Raw genomic sequence first — 5,804 nt, forward strand, 5'->3', positions numbered from 1 at the left:
TTTCCCTATATTTGTTTGAGTAAACATCAGTATGTTGGCATCCTAAGGTGCTATGTGCCTTATGTTTCTTGAACTTTTTCTGTATGAAGAACGGAGCAAACTAGAACTGAGATTTGGTGGGAAGGTAGTACGACATGTTGTTATCTACTTAACCAACTTACTACTCTTTTTTACCACAAGTTCTAATTGTTATTTGCAATAGTTTGATGTGTCATAAAAAAAAAGAAAAGAAAACAAATCAACGTCTCTAGCAGAAACCTTAAAGAAAAATAAATTAAATCAAGAAGTGTGAGTGATCTCTACATAGAAAGCGTGTACGAAGAAAAAGAAAGGAGAGTTTCTTCAATAACACACATGCATGCACGTGCACGTGCACACACATCCTGCTGTCTCCCCCCTCCATCAATATTGAACAAAGACAACAACGAATGCCTGACCCTTGCACAAACTTAGCATACCAAATCACTAGCTTTCCAAAAGACTTGCCAGTTATGTGTATGATGGCCTAACTGTTAGGTAAAATAATATGACCATCCATCATCATCGCCATCATCCATCGACCGTTACCCGCCATCTTGTCCACCATTCTCAGCATTGAATTTGATTCGTTCGTCGCTGGCCACTCGTTTTGATTTGCATTGAGCTCGTGGTTGAGGGAATTTAGGCACGTGCTCTTTTCCCAATCCAAGAGATGGGGGAGTTTGGTGATGGTGTTTTTGCTATTGTTGGGTGCTTGATTTGGTGTATACCTGAAGTCATGTGCTAAAAAACTATGCTGCACGTTCATATAATATTAATTTCTCAAATTGCATGTGAACCTCATGTTTTCTAGTGTCACGTTTTCTTCAAGGGCTAACAAACGAAGGGCTGGATGGTCTCTATCATTAGCACTGTGGTGATCATTTGAAAGAGACATATAGGGCCCATATAAATGTTGTGCACGTCTATATATCTATAAGGGGATCAAGAGATCAACTGGGGTGTTGGGAGCATGAGCATCTAGTTGTCCGGATCCAATGCATAAATAATGCACGGAAGGTGTTTTAATTTGAGAAAATACGAAATTTGTTATACATTATATGCTACTTTTATACTATTACAAACAAATTTGCCGGGCCCTTCCGTACATCAAAATTTGTACGAGTCATCTCGGACCCTACTTTATCCTGTTTTTTGTTTGTTGTAGTACTAAAAGTAGTTTTTAATTTGTAGTCTAATCATCACTACTAATCTTTCTTGGTGTCATGGCACCCATCTGTAAAGTTTAATAATTTAACAATAAACATCTTTTTGGTACATCATTATTTATTGGTGCATAGAGGGCGATGAATTTTTTATTTTTTTAAAATTTTTTTTCCTCCGAGAATCCATGTACTTTTTAGTAGATAGGTACTGTAGAAAACATGGGCCGTTGAGAGTAAGTTGCGCTTCATGGAGCATGGGACGATAACTTCAACGTGCGGGCCCATGACTCAGATCGGCAACCAATGGGAGATGCATCTTCTTTTTCTCTACTCGACATAAGTGAAGGCACTAAATACCGCACTATACTCTAAAAATTACATTTTCGATCTTGATATCTTTAAACTTTTCATTCCATTTTCTAGCTAACCATTTTCGTAAATGTCCCTATTATTATTATAGCTATATTGTTGTTTCTTAATGTTTTCCTGTTGATAGCAAGGCGCACCCAATTGTTTAAACTGCTGGCACCTTAGAGCAATGTGCCTACAACTCGTCCAGCGGTATGTTTTCTGGACAGATACCAGATTGTGTTCTGGTAATAAAAAATGTCCTTCAACATAAAGTATTACCAGTGGCTACAGTACTTTTTCCACCTCTAATTAAATGCCCTTTAAATATTGCTCTAATTATTTTCCTAAGAACTAGTGAGGAGCATGTGCGTTGCAGGTGACTACTACATATGGAGTTGTTGCGTATCGAGATTCCTATTAGACCCGTCAATTGTCGTAAGTTGTTTCAAATTGATCATTGGAATTGCAATTCTACTCTTTATTTAAACAACTAATTTCAAAATAACTTAAGTATCAAAGGCCATATTAACAATTTCAATTATTTGAGGGACCAATTTCAAATAGCTTAAAAAAGGAACCCAATAGCAATTAAATAATTTGAAGGACTAATTCCAAAATATAAAAAATGTAGGGGATAAATATAGAAAAAAAGCTTTGATTATGTGGTGGCTTAATTTTCATTTCCGTACCCAAAAGCTATCTGCTTTTTCACTTAGAAGCCTTAGAGTATTTCTTTTGACAATAAGTAGTATTTTGTTGGAAAAAAGAAAAAACCAATTTAATAGTAAGTCTCCATCAAGGTGTTATACTATAATTATTAATAAAAAGATATAAAAAATGAAATTAAAAATTTATGCCATTCTACAACCTAAAGTTTATTTAAACCGTTAATAAAATTTTAATACACAAGTCTTAATATTTTTAGATAGTTTTTATATATATATATATATCTATATCTATCTATCTATATCTATATCTATATCTATACTACTTATCTATATCTATATCTATACTTACTACTTATAAAAGAGGATATGGGTGTCAAAACTTTTAATTTCCCAAAATGTTCTTCAAAATTCATTCAAATTACCATACTACACTCTGTAGGCTGTCTAAAAATCACAATGGATAGCTGATCCCTATCAAGCTCCTACGATGAAAGTCACAATCAGATGGCTGTCTAATCACTGTATTCGCAATCCTACAATCGCTACAAACACGGCCTCATTTCTGAGATGATTGATCTTGATGGTTGCGACAACAACATGACTAATATTATATTAGCAACTGTTAGAGATGCTGATGAACAGTGCAATGATTTCAGAAATAAAAGGTTGGACGTAGTTGGTGAGTTGCTTGGTAGAGAGCTGTGGGCAAATATTCATCTAAAAACACTATGGATGTTGATTCCCGTCAAGCTCCCACAACGAAAGCTACAATCAAATAGCTTTCGGGTCGACAATCGAAAGCGGCAAATAGAGGACTTTTCACATAGATCGAGAAGAGTTACAATTCAACGACACTTCCGACAACTGATGAAAACTCTATTCAGCAGTCTTCACAATCTACAGTGAAAGTTACAATCTGACGACTTTCACACCCCACAACAGCTAAAGCTAGGATTACTGAACAACGGTCCTCGCAACGCTTCACAGAAGAAGTTACAAGTCAAAAAGCTCCTTCTGAAACGCAGATGTCATCCCCGTGTTACAATTCTGGAAATGCAGGCGACCCCCGTGTTTCCAAGCCACCCGCACGTTCGTAGGGGTTCAACCAACACCGACCCCCACGTTTTTTTTAAGCCACAGGCCAAACGTGAGTGACCCTCGCGTTCGTAGGGGTCCAGCCAATACCGACCCCCGCGTTTCCAAGCTACAACAAACCAAAACGCGAGCGACCCTCGCGTTCCATGATGTTCAGCCAACACCCAACCTCGTGTCTTAATTCTAAGAGGCGAAGTTGGGTTCTGAACGCCAGATTGGGCGTTTTGACTTGTTCAAACACAAGCCGAACGGCCTCAAAATCGTTATCCCATGTTCTGAGGGATTTTCGTCCACTTAGGAGCGGATTTAGAGGGCAGTTACAACCTCTTATCCCCCTATAAAAACTCAACAAACTCAACTGAGTGGGGGGCTGGCTTTTTGGAACGGAAGAGGGGGCAATAGGTTGGATTCTGAGGATCTCAACCACTTGGTTCGGTGATTCAACAGCAGCAGCATTAAAATCCCTGGAGATAGGATTTTTGAATCAAGTCAGAAGATCAAATCTGAGAAGATTCTTCAACAACAGAATATCAGCTTGGTCATTAACCGAATTTTCGGTTCTAACAACTCTATTAACAGAGTTCTAACTCGTTCAGAGTTCTTAAACTCGTTGAAGAGTTACTTATAAAACTTTCCAAAGAAGTTCATCGTTCCCACGAGAAAAAAAAGACGGTCGGATCGTCAACGGAGAGCAAATTCGACGCGAGCAATCGAAGGAGACATTCCATCGCTACCGAGAAGAACCCAGTTTTAAACAAAGGAGAGAATCAAACTCGTTCTCTTCTCTTTTGTAATCAAGTTGTAATCGGAATCAAAGAAATACAAGTCAATTTTCTTTCTCTGCTGGCTGAAGATCCCACCTCCGTGTCAGCAAAGCATGCTTCGGGCCACAAACGGCCTCTGGAAGAGACGAGCCCTGTAAACGTCAACAACGTTGCTGCTAAGGCTTTGAAACAAGCCAAAAAGAACGCCGCTCGCCGACGGAGAAGATCCATACGACGAGCCCATCTACGTGAAAGCCGAATGTTGGCCTAACGCGAAGACTGCGTTTCTGAAAATCCAACCGAGCCTAGCGTTCCCAAAGAAGAACGATCACTTCGTGGGAACGAGCCCAACTATGAGCCTCGGCTTATACAGCTAAAACGCGACCCTGAATAGCGCGTTGTTCCCTCCAAACGCAGCCCTCAGAGGGAAGCTGCCAAAACCAAACGCGACCCTCAGGTGCGCGTTCCAATAGAACATGACTCTCAGGAGTCTGTTTCACCAATTAAACACGACCCTCAGGGGCGCGTTCAACCTAAACGCGACCCTCAGGGGCGCGTTCAATCAAAACATGACCCTCAGAGGTCTGTTTCCTCATTTAAACGTAGGCCTCGGCCTAATGTTTACAAATCTCAACGCGACCCTTGCGTTATTCTCCAAGAACGCGACCCTCGCGTTATTTCTCAGGAACGCGATCTTCAAGAGGTCCGCCAGGTTCAGAAAAGTCAGCGTGGCTTCAAAATCCACGTTCGACAAGAACCAATCTCACCCACCCAAGGGCAGGGGGTTCCATCTCCACCTCCAAGCCCGGGGAAAGTTTCCTCCCCAGTTCCTGATTTGCGGGAATTACTGTCGAGAGGAAAACCAACAGTACAAGCAGCTCACTCATGTCAATGTGAGAGGCTGATTTCAGCAGTCCTGTCAGAATGCCATTGTTGTGCATCCACACCTCGGCAGTCCGTATTCGACAGGTTGACGAACGTCGTTAGGCCTGCCAAAAGACAACGCCGCTACAGAAAGAAGACAGCTGAAGCGGAATACCCTCAGGTCACTATTAATATGATCGGCCGAGGGCAAACCTCGCATACTGATTTCGATGAGTCACAGAAAAGTCACCCCCCAACTGTTAGGGAAATTTGTGACCAGTTCGAAGGAGTATATCAGAATACTCGGACGCGGACAGGAGCTATTCGCCCGGTTAACTATCAAAAGTTAGACAAAGGCATTACAACAAGTGAAGAACATTCGACAATAGCTGAATCTCAATCTTCAAGCTCTATCGGAGCACAGGAGGTTTCTGCTTACATGACAGGAAACCCCGAGGACATAGCCAAAAGAGTGGACGAACATCATGTCATGCTCCAGGCGCAGCAGGAGACACTTCTCCAATTAAAGGATATGTTGGCCCAACTTCTCGCTGAAAAAGGCCACAAACCTGAATCTTCCCGGCGGACTATGTCAAAGGGAAAGCAAAAAGCAACCGAACATTCGGATCGTGAGACTCACCATCTGGAATCCTCTTCCGAAGGTGAGAGGGAGATAGAAAAAGAACTGCACCCTCAATCCACCAAGGTGGATGAACTGGAGGCTCGCCTCAACGCAATCGCCAACCGAAGCGAGCTCCGCGAAGAGGGAGTAGTGCGGCCTTACCCTGCCGAGTGGGATACAGCTCCATACCCACCGAAATTTAAGGCCCCTACCTTACAACCGTTCGATGGTATAGGATCGCCAAATCAGCACATTT

The sequence above is a fragment of the Asparagus officinalis genome, chromosome 5 (assembly GCF_001876935.1).
Source record: "Asparagus officinalis chromosome 5, Aspof.V1, whole genome shotgun sequence".
Lineage (NCBI taxonomy): Eukaryota > Viridiplantae > Streptophyta > Magnoliopsida > Asparagales > Asparagaceae > Asparagus > Asparagus officinalis.